A 22,101-nucleotide genomic window follows, 5' to 3' on the forward strand; every position below is an offset into this window, starting at 1 on the left:
AGCTTTGCTTGTCTCAAGCAAACCATGTGTCAACGATTCAATATCAATAGGCTTCAATTGTCCTTGATTAAAACTGAGGTTGAAGAGTTAATATATCTCACAGTCATGGATGAAATCATCAAGACAACAAATTACTCTTATTTAATTACCATTCTCCTCTGAAGGTGTCTTCTTTAAAAGAGGAGCTAAGCCGCCAACAAAGCCCAAAATTCGACAGCTTTGGCATCACCTTTAAAGTAAAACAATGCAAATTTTCATACATGTATGAAAGTGCAGCAATAATTTAATTAATCAGCAACACTTGCCGGAATTGCAGAAAACCAAACATATCAAAAACCTTTCAGTTAATACAGGTATCAATCTGCGTTTTTTCTTCCATCTCTTTACTTTCTTCATCAACTCCTTAAATGCCTAAAACAATCCCTGAGTTAATAAATCGCATATGGTAACCATTCCATACAGCTATGTAAGGCGATACCTTCGGTTACAAAAGTGCTTGCATACTATTGATATTCAATAACAAGACATTAACACATAATTAGGATACTCGCCTGAACAACTTCAGTTAATAATGATCTACTATAAGATAGTTAAAGAGTAACAGAATGGTGAGATATCTACATGATAAGAAGTAGCAAGTCTGAAGCATTTCAGTGTTCAATGAAGCATATAATTATATGTCACACTAGTATCCCTTCCAATAAACTTAAGGTGTATTTTTGTTAAATTGGGTCGTAAGTTGTAACATAACAATAAGCTTCAGACTTGAGCTTGAGTCAACAGGGCGTAAACTGCAATGCCATGCCACTACTGCTAAGCATTTGTGCATCTCCTTCAAATGGTTGATGGTTAGACAACTGGATTCATTTTGACATGTAGAGTAACTTGAAGAGAATTGTATTTGTCCCTTACAAATATGTTTATCCAGGGAAAAAACACAAATGTGGAAAAAGGCAGGAACTTACATCATGGCTCCTAGAAAATTCAGAGGCCCATCCAAAACGTGCAGGTTCCTCAGCCAACTCTTGGATAGCTGCAAGGAGGCGGCGTTCCTCATTTCTGTCTTTCCTATCAAGAACTTGCTCCTGTCATACATTGGGATAAACAAAGAGAGTTAGTTCAGGGAACATGAATCCTGTAGTATACTAAGGGACAAGGAGAAGGACAATTACAACGTAGGAAAATATGAAGCTCCTGTAGAAACACTCCCCATCTCCTTCCACTGGCCTAAATTCTAAATAGCGGTCATTAAGGCCGATTGCATTCACAACATATATTCTGTCGCGAATAAGTGCAACTGTCTGTTCAAGATAATGATTTAAGGCTTGCCCATAGAGAATTGCCTGCACCGCACAATCAGATACGAGAATTCAGTTTATGCTGATTAGAACAAGGAAATAACAGATCTAAAGCCTGATAGAAAGTTTGTTTTCAACAATAGATCTAAAATGTGATCCAAATTTTGTTTTGCTTCCACTTTCTGGTTTGTATGTTCTCCGGAAATGGTTGGAACTGCTAATAAATGTAAGAGACCCTTCATTGACACATTGGTTGTTGTTGAGTAAACAATAGAAAATTATGTGCAGTGTTTCATACACTCAATGGTATAAAGTCTACTGGTTCCATCACATTGCATGGGTAATATACTATTAAGTATTCAGACAAGAAAGTAAGAAGCATGTTCCATGAAATCAGTTACTTGTACAGTAATCATGAATGCCCACAGTTCCATCTGACCTAGGATTTTGATCCCGACATTTCATGGGTTTCCACTTCGAAAATAACCAAAGACTAAAAGGAGTCAAACCTGTTGATTCACGTGAGGTCTCTCCGAGCTTCTGATTCCTTTTCTACAAAACCCTTTCCACAAGAGATGCATTAAGATCCATATATAACTTGCCAAACTTAGAAGTAATTGTACAGATTAAACATCACAATCAGGATTTTAGAATACGAAACAGGGGAATAAGAGATAGAGTTTTTGAAGAATCTAATAGCAGTATCACACAACTGATGCTGCAAAATCCGAAACATCTTACTCCAGCTAAAGCTCAGGTACATGGTCAAGGACAAGAAATCAATCAACAAAAAATCTGATATGCTGATTCATGTCGTTAAAGAAATCTTGCTTGCTGATCACATGAGTGAGTTAATTAGTCAGTACCTTCGAAGCACTCGGTATCTACACTCTGAAATACGTCTATATTCATCCGTATGTAGTGCATATTAGAATCTCTAAAAATACTTATATTTAGGAACGGAGGGACTAGAAGGCAATTACTAATAAGATGACAGAACTTTCTTGCAACCTTTATCACAAATACATAGAAAGGAGAAATTATGGAACAAAATGGTAACAAAAATATAGGAGTACCTAAACCAACGAAACAAGCTTATAGAAGACAATATTCATTAGGCGAGATTGGAAGTTTTTACACAAGAACACAAAAGTCAGATCTTTTGAAAGGAAATACTAACTAAATATACGAGGGTGTCAAGTAAAGAAGAAAGCTATTCATCCAGCGTATCGAAAAAGGAACCTACAATATTGACACAAACTACTAATACCATAGAATGATATATGATCATTAGGTGAAATTCAGAATCTTCCTGTAGTTTTTTTCCTACATTGAACCAGATATCGGCACCAGAAACACAAATCATGATCCCAAGAGGCCAACAAAGAGATGACAGGGGATGTTGCGCTAGAACCATACCTTTCATGGGACAAAAACTCGACGCATAGTCCATGTATCCGTTGTTCACCCTCTCCACCGAAGTCGCTCGTCATCCTGCAACAATGGCCACATATGGCGAGATGAGATAGAAAATGGTAACATCCCTTAATAACCAAATAAGTGTTTCTATCGAAGCTATCCAGTTATATGAGAGGAAAAGGAGGTCAAAGTGAACTACTGAATCAATTTTATCAAATACAAACCTGAACTTGAAGTACTTAACTAAATATTATATAACTCTGAAAAATCATTGGCAAGTATTATAAAGGCACAAAAAAACAACAATAGACTCAATAGCATAAATTGAGATGGAAAAGAAGAGAAGATATGCAATTGGTGATCATTGTACTATTGTCATTCAATCGACAATTTAAAGTATAAAATTTCAGGTATGCACATTCCCTCTATGTATGCCATATGCATTTCAACAGGCTAGAAAAATATCGAGGAAGCCACATAATGGAACTCGACTGGCTTATACATAAAGCGGCAAGCCAAGTCTCCGAGCTCAGCTTTCTCTCCCACTGGGTGGAGGGCAACCTGAGCTACGTAGTTTCAAAGTATAAGCTCCAAATATACAGTATTTTCAATGCTCAAGTAAAGATAAGTTGTGCATGTTCAGTTTATTTCACTCTTCTTTATACAGGCAATTCAGTGCAACAAAAAGGAGCCTGCATTGTAAAAATTCTCACAGATTTTTTTCAGAACAGCAGCAATGTTACAATCATATAAGCTCTCAAAGTACCACACGTACGTTGAAATTAAAGAGACCATAATTCTATTCTACTCGGCGTTGAACCACCTCTCCCCAGCAGAAACGGAACACACTATTCTGCAGAGTAAAATTCTCAGGTACTGAGTTCAGTTCAGAACTTTGCCTGGAGATTCATGCTCGGTCTGGTTGTTTTTTGTTTGTCGGCACCTGACCGTTCTGTCCGCCCGTTAACTCGTGGGTTGCCATGTCACTATCTCTCCCTGGCATTAATTTTGAATCCCCTTTCTTTTCCCTCATCGTCAGATAAACAACAGGAACAAAACCAGCTAGCTGAAACTTAAGAAGAGAAATAGTTCCTTAATGGACATCGAAAACTTCATGCAAAATGAAGAAGAGGCAGGAGCTGAAGGGAACTTAATGAACACTGAAAGCATGACCAAACCTCAGCTAGGAATGCACTTCTCCGCAACTTCATGTTGTTAGCTTACCGAACATATTATCTGTTGTGTGGGTTGCAGATGTCCCATAATGAAGAAGAGACTTCTTGTTCAAGCACCTGCAAATTAGTATTAGTAACTTTCAGTACTTTTTGTTCACAACAACAATTTTTTCTAGTAATTTTTTTATTTACCTTTTCCAATTCAATGTTGTCAAATAGATCTACATCCAATGGGCATTCTATTGCTGGTTTACTCCTTATCACAACTTGTTGTTCCTACAAGAAGAAACACACCTCAATTACTTGATAATATATACTCTTTTGCTAGTTTACTCTATTTTTTTGCCATTCCTACTGTCATGTTATCTTCACTATTTCTATTTGGTGTTGTCTGATCATTTCTTCATGCTGCAGTGTTCATCTGGCTGTCATCATTTTGTATGTGTGACTCTAACCCTGAATAATGTTCCTGCTAGAAACAAAGGAAAATCAATGTATAAGTACACTTTTTTTACCAGGATATCCTATTCCAATTTGCATCATGTTTTGATTTTCTCTCACCTTTTACATCATTTGTGCTTGAAGTAGCTATGTGAATGAGTATGTTCCACGCTTTAAAAATAATATGTTAGATATATCACTATTGAAGCCGGTTTTCCTTTTTTCAGGAGAAGTAGCACAATCATTGGCCGTACATGATGAAGAAGATTTGATATCCTATAGGTACACACCCTTTCTCTGCATACTTGCTTCACCTGCATGTAGTTGTACATTTTATATTCCAGAATCAGTCATCAGTGTTTTGTAATTGGATTTTAACGACCCTTGCATTCAGCAGCGCTGTTGTAGCAAATTCAACCTAACAATTGACGGCTTGTTTTGCAGTGATGTCAACCACAACTTACAATGTATTAAAATGTGGTTCTTTTCTGTTTTTATGTAACAGTAAGTCAGTAATTTAAATTCTGAAAAATTAGTTTACAGTGGATGTCAACCACAGTTTACACTTTTACAGTGTAGTGAACTATGGATTTATTGTTCTATGTCACAGTAATTTAAATTCTGAAAAGTTACTTTTACAGTGGATGTCTACCACAATCTCTACTCTTAATGGAGCAGTTGGTGAATAGTCCGCGTGGTTTATTTTCGCTGGTTTATTTTCGTCATACTCCCACCTTCGTTTTATTTTCGTCATCCTCCCACCTCTGCTTACTCGGTACCCTCTAGCGAAATAAACCGGTGCCAAAAAAAACTCTAGGATCGATCCCTCGTTCCCACAGCAGATCGGTCTCTGCCGCCAACCAGACCTTCGCACGCCCGATCCAGCCCTACGCCCCCTCCGCGGACGATCCATCCCTGTGCCGCGGCCGATCCATGCCCTATGCCGCCGCCACCGATGCCTCCTCCGTCCGATGGGAGCCGCCGCCGCCGCGTCTCTCGATCCCATCGGCCCCATCGGATCTCGCCGCTGACGGACGACTCGAGAAGACCCCGCCGGATCTCACCCTCGTCGTCAGTTCTGGATCGCCGCCGCTGCCGATCCCCTCCGGAAAACAACGCCGATCCCCTGCTCGCCCACGCACGCTGCCGCGGATGGAGGCCGCTTGCTCGCGATCCCCAAACCCCAATCTCAGCCCTCCCCCTCTTGTGGCGATGGTCGTGTGATCTCTGCAGCGGCAGCGGAGACACACAGCTGGCGCCCCGCTCCGTAGGTTAACTCCTCTCATCCCTCACCCTGGGATACCCTGATCTCTCTCTCTTTCTCTCTCTCTCGGTGTGTGTGTGTGCAAGGGATCTTAATTAATTGTTTGCTTGGAGTTTAGGATCCAAGTACGCCCCTCTTTGTGGTGTTCACTGATTGCTTGGAGCAACAACGTGCTGTTGGAGTTGCCGAAGCATTAGGTGATTCGATTGTGTGCGTTTGCTGGATTTGTTTGACGAAGGAAATATGACGATGAAGGACACACAGAGGAGTGTGAGCGGTGATGGTACCAAGGTTACCAGCAGGTATGCATGCAGGAACTGACTGTACAGTGTTCATGTAATGCTACTGGTTTTAACGTCTGTACTGTGATGCTACTGGCAGTTTAAATAAATCTGCTATCATTTGGAATGTGAGTTGTCACAACTTGCTGTGCTCTGGTGTTCAGCTCAGAATTTCTTCTGGGAATGATGCCTCTAAATAGACTACTTATGCTTGACATTTTACTTTTGTTATTTCTATTTGTAACTCAATTTCGGTTTGACAATAATTTTTCTGGATATGGTAGTTGAGAATAGTTATGGTATATAGCGGAGTTAGCCCATCCTCATCAATGACTCTTCCTCAGGGATTTGCCGAACTAGAGTTAGTAACGGGGGTATTGCAGACTGTTTATAATTATGGGGGTATTGCAGACTTTAGAAACTGAATTAAATTTTTGTGCAATTGAAAAAGGTGTATACAACTTGAATTTATTAGGTAGTATAGGAGAGATATGAAATTTTAAAATTGTCAGTCAGATTTGTGTGTTGTTTTGGGTAGTATTCAGTTTTGTTCCATCTTAGAGGCCAATAATGCACATGTGATAATATCTACATAATTCAGTTTATACGGCTTCCCATATTCCAATGGTTGTATTTTGCTAAATTGCCATCTACGTACTGGAATTCTCACAAATAGAAGTGCAGTCAGAAGGTAAAAAGGATGGTATGGTATGTCTCCATTCACATGGTACTGAACTGTTAGTGATTCTTTGTGTTATTCTGCAGAGTTGAATTTAGTTTATATGGTTTTCTTTTTCTGTTCATAGACGAGAGTATAGTCTGAAGGGAAAAATTGGTATGCTCTGAAGGGTGTGCAAGAACAGTGAGATTTATATTACCGAATGTATTGTTAACAATTTGTTATTTTGCAGACTTGCTCTCAGTTTTTATTCTTGGCAGGTGATTCTTCATGATAATTTTTTGTAGAGGAACATTTTTGGTAAGCGTATTGTAATATTGACTCCCACCTTTTTATTTACATGTAAAGATGACCAATTGGTAATTTTAAATTTTAAATGTAAATTTAACTTATTTTGTGAAATAACATCATGTCGTTCAGATAATTTGATTTCCCTCTATGATATTCTTTGGCTTTAGTATATCTCAGGACAAAGTTGTCAGAACTTCTATGCTTCATAACCAAAACATAATCTCCTTTTTGTTATTTGATTTGCATCATGATGTGTGCCCATATGTTCCCCTGTAGCTTAAAAAAATCAACTTCCGGTGCAACACACGTGCATATACCTATCATGACAAATAAACCTCACGATGAAAGCATTTATGTACCTATTTAATTTGTGATGGCAGCGATGGGGCCGGGAACGGTGATCGGTGGTGCTGGTGTCGGCAGTGCGGTACAAGGTTAGGATGCGGGACGGGACGGCCATCCGTGTGAGGCAGTCGGCGGCGAGGGTTTGTGGCATCACGAGGAGCGCCCGCGGATTCAAGGTGTTGGCCCGAGACCTCTGACGAGGGAGGAGACGATGTTAGTATTTCCAGAGGAAAGAAACAAGAGAAGAAGAACAAAAACAACAACGGCAATCTCGGGTTCCAGGTACGATGGAGCCGGCGGCGAAGCGCATGGCGCTCGCAAACGTGATAGTGGATGACGACGATACCCTCAACTGCGGCATCTGCTACCTCCCTCCCAAGCCACCAGTCTTCCAGGTGTGTACGCTCGTCGTCCATCCTAGGCCGATCCATTACAAGTTTGTGTACCAATAACACTGGAACATCATTTCTGCTCGGGTGCAGTGTGGCGTCGGTCATACCATATCCTCGCGGTACCGCGACAAGATGGTGGCGGCAAGGAGGTGCTGTGTGTGTCACATCCGGTTGACCGGCGGCTATCACTGGAACATCGCACTGGAGAGGCTAACAGAGTCCATCCGGGTGCCGTGCGCCAACACCGCCCACGGCTGCACTGCCACGCCGGCCTACTACGACCACCCCGACCACCTCAAGGCGTGCCCTCACGATGCCGTGCTATTGCCCGCAGGCAGACTGCGGTTTCGCTAGCTCCACGGCGGCACTCCTGGACCACTTTGCCCACACGCACGGGTGGCCGTGCATGACTGAGCTTGGGCCTGGGCGTGCGTCGAGGTCCAGCTCTGTGACGGCTTCAACGCCTTCTCAGCCCGTGCCCAATGCCGGCAGTACCTGTTCCTGCTGAACGTGGCGTTGAACCCGTTTGGCCGAGCGGTCTCCGTGCTCTCCCTGCATCCTCGGGCGTTGTCGGCGGCGCCATGTTCTTTGGAGTTCGAGGTAAGACTCAGGTACTGCTGCAACATCAACCACCGTGGCGACACCAGGAAACTACGTTTAAAGTAGGATGCACTGATCTCTCTGGTGGGTTGTCGATATCCGAGTACTCTTCCCGGTTATTCCTGCACAATTATGTCCATCCACGTGACATCCGTACTATCATGGCCAGTTTCGGCGTAGTACATGTTTCCTTGGAACTATCATTATGTTGTATTAACAGACTTTCTTTCTTTTTCATATTGTGCAGAACTAGATTTATGACAAGGACACAAGCAAATTTATAGCATCCGTTGTGATGATACAAGGGAAGTAAGCATAGATGCGCTTAACGTGATGATAGATGGGAGAGCTCGGCTTATGCTGCCAACTGATCTGCAGTGGTGCAGAAGGATATTTCAAAAGCAGGGCAAGCGAGAGCGACTGTTCTATTGATGGTCAAAGGGAGGGCTTGGCAAGAGAGATTGAGGGAGCTCTACTACCTCGATCTTGGCATAGAACCTGATGGCATCATGCCCAGGTAAGATTCTTCTATGTTCCAATTCTTGCACTCGTTGGTCTTTTACTCTCGATGCTACCCACAAAAGACTGAGACACAATTTAGTGGTATTGAAACAGAAGGGCATATGCTCTTAATTTCACCTTTAATCTCAAAATCTACCAGTAGGTTATAACATAAATCTTAGAGATTTTAATGATATGTATTGACCTGCAAGTCTTAACTTTCAGTCAAACATCCAATATATTCATGTGTGGGATACAAGTATTTAAGAACCGAGGCACACATTGCACTTGGCCACTTGCTTATAAAGAGCGAACAGCTTTTGCTACACATTCTTTCTGAAATAAACTCACTTCTCTTTAGGAAACTTCCTTCTTCAGTATGTATGGGGATTTATATGACACCAAAAGAGAAGTCCGGCGTGTTTCTTGGTTCTATGGAACCCCTCGACCGGAAGCAAATAGATCACATCGCAAGTTGCTTGCCCAATATAATCGTGCCGCAAGTTACCAACATCGCGTGCTTATACACCATCGACTTTGCTGGAAATCTATCTGTCCGTGCTCCACCGTCTGTCGGAACTTCTTCTGCCCATGCTACACCTGAGGTACATACTACAGTCTCATCAATTAATAATACCCAATTGCTTGTCTGTTGGCCCATCCGACCGACCGCAAAGGGGTGAGTTTTCTTCATCTCAAACTCTCCTGATTTGCTTACTGCACTCTTGCCATTCCGATGGAGACTAACCTCCTCTGGCCGAGCCCCAACTCTGCATCTCTCTCCCAATTACCCTCACCCCGTCAGTTTGCTGCAGGTTGTCCATTGTAAATTTTCAAGGAGATTCAAATGTTCCTCTTCTGGCCGATTGAAGGTAATACTTAGTCCAATTTTGCCACAAAAAATAATGCTATCTTATCATAGTTACACGTATATGCTTATGAGAATTTTCATGTTTGTTAAATTAAAAAAACTGTATTTTCTCCTTTTAGCCAGTGGTTAATTTAGCAGAGCATTAGCATAGTATTGTTCTGATCAGCGAGATGATGATCACGAAATCCTGTTGATAATCAAATCAGCAAAGATAGTAGCAGTTTCCAGTGTAACTTGTTGTGTCCTCAAATCAGCAAAGATAGTAGCAGTTTCCAGTAGACCTTTTCTATTGCAATAGGAGCTTCAGGCAGGGCACTGATGATTTGACGGTGATATTGGTTAACATATTGATTTGTTAATATTTTTTAAGTATAAAAGCTAAATGTAATCTGCACAAGAGCCAAACCTGCAGAAGGTTAGAGTGCGTGCAGCTGTTTCAGAACCTAGGGAAAACTAGCCTAATTGGTCTCTTTAATATTTAGTGAGTCTGTCCATGCACTTTTAGCTCTACTCACCACTAAAGATATCTACAACTTTCATGTTGAACGCATAGTTTAATTCAAACAGTAACATGGTCTAAGTCCGCATACAAGGTGTACACAGAATCACATAAAGATTAATTTTTGGACTGTGAAACTAAATTGGACTGCTACTTTTAAACCGTACATCAAAATAGTGCAAATAGATAGTCTATAGAAAGCATGGGACGTATCTCTCCTTTTTTTTGCGATTGATCTCCACATTATGTTTGGAGTCCAAGTCAAAATTATGCAGTTTTTGATAGAGGATTTGGAAAGACCGAATCTGTTTAGTAGGTGGATTACCCAAAACAGTTGACTTCATCCAACCCAACCTCACATCACTGTGTAAAGTTTGTAGCACTTATTTTATATGCAGAGCACTTGTGAACTAGGATTTTGACCAAAAGATTTTGAGTGTTTTATGTGAGCTTGCATTGCAGGGATACTTGAAGCTAGGGCAATCCAAGTAAGATAGCTTCATCCTCAGGCAACAGGTTTATGTTATCTTATCATGGAGTCATTTTTAAGTTTGTGCCCAACGGCTTCATCCTTAGAATGGCTGCCCAGATGGCAAGCCACCGTACTCAGGCGACTGCCGCGCTAGGTATTCTCGAACACTGCTGCAGTTTTTCATTGCTGTGCTTATTCCATTTGCACCAACCTTGCTATTTAGTAAAATGAACATCTCTGTTTCTTCTACTACAATGACATGATAAGATTACCTTATCCCTTTCAGCAGGGTGCTCCAACTTTTGATGCTGGCGAAGCTTTTGGAATGATGGCTACATAATTTGTTAGTCTCCATTGGAAGCTTAATTAAACTGAGGTAAATATGCCAGATTCTTTTGTCAAATAATAACATGACTGTCTATTTTGTTCTTAGGACCAATATCTGTGCCTATCAATGAAATTTTGAGAGTAGTTTTTGGTGCCTCTATGTAACCCTGATAGCAGCTTCTCTGAAGGTTCAGATGTGTGGCAAAGGATTTCAATTTTCCTGTTTACACAAAGGAAACTTGAGGAAGGTTCAGATTTTTCATGCTCGGTGCTGTGCTCTCAAGGTTACATAGACAAAAATGCCTCCTATTTACACAACGGCAACCCGACGAAGGTTCAGATTTCTCATGACTGGTTCAATGGGTATTTCATGCCTGTGCCATCTTAATTATTAGGAAAATGTAGTTTGTTTTATAGCTGATGATGCTCGATGCTTTTTACCTCAGTTTAGTAAATGCTCAGTTTTAGCTCATAAACTACATGGCAAATAGGATGACGGGGCGGGGCGGGAGGCGGGGAAAGCCGTCCATGGCGATCCTGGTGGCGTTTCTAATGGCGTCATTGGCACTGCCGCTCCTCATGGTGCCCGACACGCTCTCTATGCCAGGCTCCAACCGCGTGTATCGCGGCGCCGCCCTGTCGCTCCCACGCCCGTGCTTCAGCAGATCCGTGTTTGAGTCGTGCATACCTTTAGCCGCCTCCCCTCCAATGTCCACGACTCTGGTGCCTCGCTATTTTGGTTTTCATTTTATGCTCTGGTGGGACATTAAAGAACCGGTTAAGCCGCTTTGCGCGATGCGTATTGTCTGTTAAATGTTTGAAGACCTTGGATGTGAAGTACTCATACTACATTTTTTTGCTTGTGTGGGATGAGTATGAATTGAGGAAGCAGTTTTTATTATACTTTCTAAAACATGTTGCAAATGAAGCTAGAGAATCCTTTCCATTGGGCGAGAATTTCTTAAGCGCATCAAGTAGTAGATCTTAATAATTTGTAATGGATTTTTAATTGGATCATTGCTCTATATGTATACATCATCAATTTGCCTTTTTGTTATCAATTATTGCAAGTGAAGTGGACTTCAATTATTATGCAATTGTGTTCGTGCTATATTGTCTCTACATGTGAAATTTAACATGCATTAACTTTATATAACACCAGCAAAATATTTCAAAAGCCCGTAGCAACGCATGGGCAGTCTACTAGTGTATAGTGTTTTACAGTATGTTGAACCACAATTTACAGTTTTTAAAACTATGGATTTTCTGTTTTATTTCACAGTAGTTTAAATTCTGAAAGTTTATTTTGCAGTGGTTGTGAACCACAAATTAAATTTTGAAAAGATAGTTTTACAATGTATTACAGTTTTGGATTTTTCTCTTTTATGTGTCAAAGTAACTTAATTCTGAAAGCCTGCTTTTACAGTAACAGCAACCACAAATTACAATGTGTTACAGTATGGATTTTTCTCATTAATGTCAGATAAATTGTATGCCTCCTTAGGAAAGCACCATATTCAAATATTTATCCAACGAATTTCTAAAATATGTAGGTTGTGACTTGGAAGTAATACCTGCAAATTCACTTTATCAAGAACCAGAAGGGAGCAGCAAGTCCAAAAACTGTCATGTACTCTGCAATACCAAGAGGACAGTTAGAAGGTGTGCATTATCTTCACCGGATCATCACTCATGTGAAGGTACTCATATGGAGATAAAATGAAAATGTATACCCTTCCTGATTTCAAGGGTTCCTTCCTCCATGTCGATGTTGCCAAATGCAACAACCATGTTTCTGAAATTTAGAAGAAGCCTGTAATACTATCTTTTCAAATCAAAGAAATCCCTAGATGTACACTTGGTTCCCACAATACCTGCAAATAGAAGGAACACAAATGAGGGATGGAGATGCATAAATAGCAAGATCAGGACAAGATTACTGCATGATGATCTTGGGAGCTTGGAGGGAGAGAGGCTGACCGGCTAGATCTAGGACTCCGCCGGTGCGACGGCAGAAGATGCACTATCGTAGTGCAAGGTCCTGAGCCGCGACTCTTCCTCCTCGATGCCGGCTGCTCACACAACCCAGCTGCCACCGCGCCGACCGGGACAGTCCAACCCATCCTCTGTCGTGTCGTCGTCGTCTGCGCCGCTAGTCCTGTGTGGGCAGCCCTTTTGCTGTCACTTCCTTTGGGCCGCTTCGCGCAATGGAGAGGAGCAGAGGATGGGAGAGGTGGAGCCATGCCCGACCGTCTTTCTTGCTGGCCGCCTGGTGCGGCTGCTACTCGCCTCCTCCCGTCGGTGAAGAGGATAAGGCCGGCGGCTGCGCACAAAGAAGCTGGGGGAATGATCCGGTGCCATCACGGGAGGAGATGAGGTGAATTGGAAGGGAGACTGGGAGGGGTTGTGGGCTGCGGCGGCGGTGCAGTGGGGCTGGGAACCCTAGAGCAGGGGGAGAGGAAACGAGAGAGAGGGATGACGCGTGCGTGAAAAAAAATAATCTGCGAAGCCCTTTCGCGTGAGCGCGCGGGTCCAGCGCCGACGTAGCTAGTGCGGGCGTTCGCCCTTGATGCACAGCTGAATGTGTTTAATTGCATGCTCGCTCCTTCGCGTAAATTGCATGCGCCGGAACCCATACGTGACTACGGGTGCACCAACCCACACGCAACTTGGTTTTCTTAGTTTTGTTATTTTTACTTTCTATTTTTTCACCGTGGATACGACATCAACACTCATTCAACCATTTTTCTTAGATCCCCGAGCGCAACAGCATCAGCTTCTGTTTTCTTGCCACCGCTCTGAAATGTTCAACGGAGAAAATGCACATGGGCAGAGATCAGCCCGACCAGAACATGCAGTAATAGTCGTTTGTCTTCCTTCCTCAGCACACCAAGCACTCTTCCCCATAAATACACCGAGCCGCTGCCTCCGCTGAGTCAATAGGCACCTCTGCTCTTTGCTCTATCACTCGGAGACTCGTTTCTTGTGTGTGCTCGCCAAGCCCAGCAAGTCACCGGCAGCACCAAGCCAATGGAGGTATGGCTTCCGTATCAAGAGCTGATCATGGCGATCGATGTTGCTTGCCGTTGCGTTCGTTTGGCTTGCCATGGCTTATGTATGTGGTTTTCGCAGGAAGCGAGGGGGCACCAGGGGATACCGGCGTTCGGCGAATGGAACTACGGCGACGGCGACGACTGGCCTGTGCTCGCCCAACGCTTCGAGTCTGCGATGCACACCCAGCTCCCCGTACACAAAGCCTGCAAGGTGCGTATTCACTGGATCCACATACTACCGAACTATACTTAACTGGAGTAGTAGCTAGAGTTCAGATGTAAGGCTTCATTCCATTTCCATTCGAGCAGTCATGTGTTAGACGACTCCAAATTCATTTGCATCCACTCCACGGCCATGGTCGGCAAATCTTGAATCCAGTGGATCCTTGCTTTGGAAGCTAACCAAGTCTGAGCAGGGGTCAACACCAAGTCTGAGCAGGGTCAACCCAGTGTAGAATCCAGTCGATATGATCCTTGCTCTGGAAGCTAAAATGGCTGGTAGGCTTGCAGCACACGACACGTTCTCTAGTCAACCATGTGCACGCTCGGTCAACAGTCAGCTGTCCTCTGGCTGACTAGTGCACACCAGTGCATGCATAGTCACACTAGTGCACACTATTTACTGACAGAGCTACCTTTTGTGCGGGGCCCACATTGCATTCCTTACCAAGCACACCACACTGGACACTGCCATGCGCATCACCAAGGCGACGTGGCGTACATATGTTCTGTGTTGCCTAGCTTTGCATGGTCTCTAGCTTCACGACAGCTTATGCACGTGTGTGCAGAGAGCGAGGGCGTGTCGCAGGAGGCGCTTCCCAGCGTTCGGAGATTGGAACAACCTCGGTGATGGCGACGCCGGTGGCTGGACGACGGCCGTCGTCAACCAGTACTTCGAGCCTGTCACGGCACACAAATCACTCAAGGAGGAATTCAATGGTTACCACAGTGGCGTCGTCGCCATGGGGAAGCAGCAGCACAAGGTGGCGAGGCAAACCTGGGTGGATGACTCAGGGACCCACGTGGCAATGCAACCTTTCTCCTTCGTGGCGGTCAAGGCTGTTGACGACGACCTGTATGATGTCCCACCGGACATGCTCTGTGCCAAGCCACTACGGGTATGTATGAGATTAATTTTCTGCATAGTTTCAGGAAGTTTACAACACAAGAAAGAACTTGATTTGCTTAAGAAAATGATTGATTGTTGCACATGCACTTCAGGATTATAACATTACAACACAATAATTCCAAGCCTACATGAACATGCTCTTTTGTTGTTATAAAATTTTAAAAAATTATGGGCTTATGGCTTCGGTTTTGCAACAATTTAGCTTTTTTTAGGGAATCCGACAACTTAGCTGAAAATACACTTCTCTAATCGGTTTCTTAGTCAACAAACTACAATATGGAATATGTTTTTAGATAACGACCGGTGCGCTTTATAAGTTTTCAAATACTGCCATTGTTCAATTTGGTTTTAATTATTGCATAATTATCTTTTATTTCAAACTGCAGAAAGGTAGGACATGGCTGAGGAGTCTGCTGATGAGGTGTTGTGGCCTCAACTGCTTCACCTAATAACTAGAGGACCGTGATGATCAAGCGCCCATCTATAGTCTTCTTGTTTGCTTGTGCATGCCACCTAGGGCTCACATTGCTACATGTTTTGATGGATCGATGGATGAACTGCACGATGTCGTTCGCTGTCATTGAGAATGTAACTGTATATGTAAGATGGTGGTGGCGGGTTCATAACTTACATGTAGGTTATGCTTTATTTATTTATTTTTACATATATGAGCAAAACACCCAAGTCGATTGATTTTGATTTTTGAAAGATTAATGTACTAAAGTCTGGATGCTGCAATTAAGAAGGGAACGTGCCCATATTGCTAGCTATTGGTCTTCTCTTTGTTAGCAGAAATATGGAAGCCCTATGCCCAAATGCCAACAGCTCGTTGTTGTACTAGCACACTTAGAGAAGTCATCATGGGCAATATGCAAGTTCTTTCCTCTTAATAATCCATGGTTCTGAGGTGTCGCTCTTTTGCATGTGATCTGGTCATAGTAGGTGAAGCACTGAAGTCCAAGTTACTCACTCATTTGAAACCAGCATATATTGGCAGAACCATCCATTGAAATGACTACGAGGAGACACAAAAAGTAACATTATTTGGTTGAGGAACAGCACAATACATAATGCGTCCAAATAGTAGCAATATGTCCATAGGAATCAAGCTTGATACGAATGGAGTGCAACAGGAATTCGCATGGATGTTGTAAGCACATGTACATTTCTCTGCCCCTTGGTATAAGCAAGATCTATTGCACAATCTCACATCTTGAATGCAGATTCACTACTTCTAGCCATACGCTTATCATCATTTTCTCCTGATGAAGACCGTGTGATCAATGATGTGCGATGTTTATGTGAGGTAGAGAGAAATGTTGCGACATGGTGGTGGTGGAATTCCCATGTAATTGGGGTATTAATTTTATTTTCATGTATGATGAAAACTCACAAGCTGACTGTCGGTGTCAAAACCGGCGGATCTCGGGTAGGGGGTCCCGAACTGTGCGTCTAAGGCGGATGGTAACAGGAGACAGGGAACACGATGTTTTACCCAGGTTCGGGCCCTCTTGATGGAGGTAAAACCCTACGTCCTGCTTGATTGTTCTTGATAATATGAGTAGTACAAGAGTTGATCTATCACGAGATCAGAGAGGCTAAACCCTAAAAGCTAGCCTATGGTATGATTGTCTGTTGTTCTACGGACTAAAACCCTCCGGTTTATATAGACACCGGAGGGGGCTAGGGTTACACAGAGTTGGTTACAAGGAAGGAGATCTACCCGTATTGCCAAGCTTGCCTTCCACGCCAAGGAGAGTCTCATCCGGACACGGGACGGAGTCTTCAATCTTGTATCTTCATAGTCCAACAGTCCGGCCAAAGGATATAGTCCGGCTGTCCGAATACCCCCTAATCCAGGACTCCCTCAGTAGCCCCTGAACCAGACTTCAATGACGATGAGTCCGGCGCGTAGATTGTCTTCGGCATTGCAAGGTGGGTTTCTCCTCCAAATACTTCATAGAAGATCTTTGAACACGAGGATCGTGTCCGGCTCTGCAAAATAAGTTCCACATACCACCATAGAGGGAATAATATTTACACAAATCTATTCTGCTGACGTACCCCGTAGTGTGACATCACACCACAGCCAGGTCTTTATTCGAATCGTTTTTCATAACCTATCTCAGCGTGTTTCGCGAGGCGGTTTCCTTGGCACGTCTTGTCGAAGCAGAGATCGTGTCCCCTTATTACGGGATTCCCATCAATACGGACGTGGGTAACCCAACCGCGCCATCAATTACGGCGCTTGGGGGATAAGCGAGTTTTACCAGGCTAGTGGGGGCGCATAGTTTCGTCCGCCCTTATAAAGGGATAAGGCTTCACCTTTTTCTATCCACGCCTTCTTCCTCCTTGCTCATCCATTCTCGCGCACTCGAACTCCAGCGCCCAAGTCCACATCCTTCTCCTCAACTCTCTCCAAACATGTCCGGAGAGGGAGGCAAGTGGATGGTCTCCTCCGTCACGGAGGGACACATCAAAAAACTACGTGGGGCCGGATACTTAGCCGCGGATATCACGCACCGGCTGCCAGCCGCGGGGCAGATCGTCCCTACCCCGGAACCTCACGAAAGGGTGGTTTTCCTCCCCCACTTCGTCCGCGGACTGGGGTTTCCCCTTCATCCATTCGTCCGCGGCCTTATGTTCTATTATGGGCTGGACTTTCATGATCTGGCCCCGAATTTCATACTCAACATCTCGGCGTTTATCGTCGTGTGCGAGGCTTTCCGCCGCATCCGGCCCCACTTCGGCCTGTGGCTGAAGACCTTCAATATCAAGCCGAAGGTAGTAGGTGGCCAACAAGCAGAATGCGGCGGAGCCATGGTGGGCAAAATGCCCAAAATTACGTGGCTCGAGGGCTCCTTCGTGGAGACCATAAAGGGGTGGCAATCGGGGTGGTTCTACATCACCGAGCCGCGCGACACCAATTGGGCGGCGGCCCCCGAGTTTCGATCCGGAATCCCCATGCGGCTCACTTCCTGGAAGGAGAAGGGCCTGTCCTGGGGTTCATCGGTGGAGCTAGACGGACTCCAGAAGTGTATCCGGAACATGATAAGCAAGAAACTTAAGCTTGTCAACATAGTCCAGGTCCTGCTCTTCCGCCGGATCCTCCCGTGTCAACAACGGGCTTTCAACTTATGGGAGTTCGACCCGGCCCAGCACCAGACTCTACGCGAGCTCTTCGACACGACGCATAAGGACGTCTAGAAGGTGTTGTTCAAGGGCGCCGAGGTCTCTCCTTCTCTTTGAAGGAAATATGCCCTAGAGGCAATAATAAAGTTATTGTTTATTTCCTTATTTCATGATAAATGTTTATTATTCATGCTAGAATTGTATTAACCGGAAACATAATACATGTGTGAATACATAGACAAACAGAGTGTCACTAGTATGCCTCTACTTGACTAGCTCGTTAATCAAAGATGGTTATGTTTCCTAACCATGGACAAAGAGTTGTTATTTTATTAACGGGATCACATCATTAGATGAATGATCTGATTGACATGACCCATTCCATTAGCTTAGCACCCGATCATTTAGTATGTTGCTATTGCTTTCTTCATGACTTATACATGTTCCTATGACTATGAGATTATGCAACTCCCGTTTGCCGGAGGAACACTTTGTGTGCTACCAAACGTCACAACGTAACTGGGTGATTATAAAGGAGCTCTACAGGTGTCTCCAATGGTAGATGTTGGGTTGGTGTATTTCGAGAATAGGATTTGTCACTCCGATTTTCGGAGAGGTATCTCTGGGCCCTCTCGGTAATGCACATCACATAAGCCTTGCAAGCATTGCAACTAATGAGTCAGTTGCGGGATGATGTATTACGGAATGAGTAAAGAGACTTGCCGGTAACGAGATTGAACTAGGTATTGGATACCAACGATCGAATCTCGGGCAAGTAACATACCGATGACAAAGGGAACAACGTATGTTGTTATGCGGTCTGACCGATAAAGGTCTTCATAGAATATGTAGGAGCCAATATGGGCATCCAGGTCCCGCTATTGGTTATTGACCAGAGACGTGTCTCGGTCATGTCTACATTGTTCTCGAACCGTAGGATTCGCACGCTTAACGTTACGATGATAGTTATTATGAGTTTATGCATTTTGATGTACCGAAGTTAGTTCGGAGTCCCGGATGTGATCACGGACATGACGAGGAGTCTCGAATGGTCGAGACATAAAGATTGATATATTGGAAGCCTATATTTGGACATCAGAAGTGTTCCGGGTGAAATCGGGATTTTACCGGAGTACCGGGAGGTTACCGGAACCCCCCGGGAGCCATATGGGCCTTAATGGGCTTTAGTGGAAAGGAGAAAGGAGAGGTGGCCGGCCCCCATCTCTCTCTTTCCCCCTCGGGGAATCCTAGTCCAACTAGGATTGGGGGGGGGGAGTCCTACTCCCGGAAGGAGTAGGACTCCTCCTGCGCCCTCCTCCTGGCCGGCGGCCCCCTCCCCCTTGGCTCCTTTATATACGGAGGCAGGGGGCACCTTTAGACACAAGTTGATCTTCGTGATCGTTCCTTAGCCGTGTGCGGTGCCCCCTCCACCATATTCCACCTCGGTCATATTGTAGCGGTGCTTAGGTGAAGCCCTGCGACGGTAGAACATCAAGATCGTCACCACGCCGTCGTGCTGACGGAACTCCTTCCCGACGCTTTGCTGGATTGGAGCCCGGGGATCGTCATCAAGCTGAACGTGTGCCAAGAACTCGGAGGTGCCGGAGTAACGGTGCTTGGATCGGTCAGATCGTGAAGACGTACGACTACATCAACTGCGTTGTCACAGCGCTTCCGCTGTCAGTCTACAAGGGTACGTAGATCACACTCTCCCCTCTCGTTGCTATGCATCACCTTGATCTTGCGTGTGTGTAGGAAATTTTTGAAATTACTACGTTCCCCATCAGTGGCATCCGAGCCTAGGTTTTTATGGTTTGATGTTATATGCACGAGTAGAACACAAGTGAGTTCTGGGCGATATAAGTCATACTGCTTACCAGCATGTCATACTTTGGTTCGGCGGTATTGTTGGATGAAGCGGCCCGGACCGACATTACGCGTACGCTTACGCGAGACCGGTTCTCCCGACGTGCTTTGCACAAAGGTGGCTAGCGGGTGACAGTTTCTCCAATTTTAGTTGAACCGAGTGTGACTACGCCCGGTCCTTGCGAAGGTTAAAACGGCACCAACTTGACAAACTATCGTTATGGTTTTGATGAGTAGGTAAGATTGGTTCTTGCTTAAGCTCGTAGCAGCCACGTAAAACTTGCAACAACAAAGTAGAGGACGTCTAACTTGTTTTTGCAGGGCATGTTGTGATGTGATATGGTCAAAACGTGATGAGATATAAGTTGTCGTATGAGATGATCATGTTTTGTTAAAGTTATCGGCAACTGGCAAAGGCCTTATTGTTGTCTCTTTATTGCATAAGATGCAAGCGCCAAATAATTGCTTTACTTTATCGCCATGCGATAGCAATAGTTGCAAGAGCAATAGTTGGTGAGACGACCGTGTGACGACACATTGATATAGATCAAGATGATGGAGATCATGGTGTCATGCCAGTGACGATAGAGATCATGACAGTACTTTGGAGATGGAGATCAAAGGCGCAAGATGATGATGGCCATATCATGTCACATATTTTGATTGCATATGATGTTTATCTTTCATACATCTTATTTTGCTTAGTTTAACGGTAGCATTTTAAGATGATCTCTCACTAATTATCAAGAAGTGTTCTCCCTGAGTATGCACCATTGCGAAAGTTCTTCGTGCTGAGACACCACGTGATGATCGGGTGTGATAGGCTCTACGTTCAAATACAACGGGTGCAAAACAGTTGCACACGCGGAATACTCAGGTTATACTTGACGAGCCAAGCATATACAGATATGGCCTCGGAACACGGAGACCGAAAGGTCGAGCGTGAATCATATAGTAGATATGATCAACATAGTGATGTTCACCAATGAAACTACTCCATCTCACGTGATGATCGGACATGGTTTAGTTGATTTGGATCACGTGATCACTTAGAGGATTAGAGGGATGTCTATCTAAGTGGGAGTTCTTAAGTAATATGATTAAATTGAACTTAAATTTATCATGAACTTAGTCCTGGTAGTATTTTGCAAATCATGTTGTAGATCAATAGCTCGCGTTGTTGCTTCACTGTGTTTATTTTGATATGTTCCTAGAGAAAATTGTGTTGAAATATGTTAGTAGCAAAGATGCGGATTGGATCCGTGATCTGAGGTTTATCCTCATTGCTGCATAGAAGAATTATGTCCTTGATGCACCGCTAGGTGACGGACCTATTGCAGGAGCAGATGCAGACGTTATGAACGTTTGGCTAGCTCAATATGATGACTACTTGATAGTTTAGTGCACCATGCTTAATGGCTTAGAATCGGGACTTCAAAGACGTTTTGAACGTCATGGAGCATATGAGATGTTCCAGGAGTTGAAGTTAATATTTCAAGCAAATACCCGAGTTGAGAGATATGAAGTCTCCAACAAGTTCTATAGCCAAAAGATGGAGGAGAATCGCTCAACTAGTGAGCATGTGCTCAGATTGTCTGAGTACTACAATCGCTTGAATCAAGTGGGAGTTAATCTTCCAGATAAGATAGTGATTGACAGAATTCTCTAGTCACCATCACCAAGTTAGTAGAACTTCGTGATGAACTATGATATGCAAGGGATAACGAAAACGATTCCCAAGCTCTTCGTAATGCGGAAATTGATGAAGGTAGAAATCGAGAAAAACATCAAGTGTTGATGGTAGACAAGACCACTAGTTTCAAGAAAAGGGCAGAGGGAAGAAGGGAAACTTCAAAAAGAACAGCAAGCAAGTTGCTGCTCAAGTGAAGAAACCCAAGTCTGATCCTAAGCCTGAGACTAAGTGTTTCTACTGCAAAGGGATTGGTCACTGGAAGCGGAACTACCCCAAGTGATTGGCAGATAAGAAGGATGGCAAAGTGAACATAAGTATATTTGATATACATGTTATTGATGTGTACTTTACTAGTGTTTATAGCGACCCCTCA

The sequence above is a fragment of the Triticum dicoccoides genome, chromosome 7A (genome assembly GCF_002162155.2).
Source record: "Triticum dicoccoides isolate Atlit2015 ecotype Zavitan chromosome 7A, WEW_v2.0, whole genome shotgun sequence".
In the NCBI taxonomy this organism is placed as follows: Eukaryota; Viridiplantae; Streptophyta; class Magnoliopsida; order Poales; family Poaceae; genus Triticum; species Triticum dicoccoides.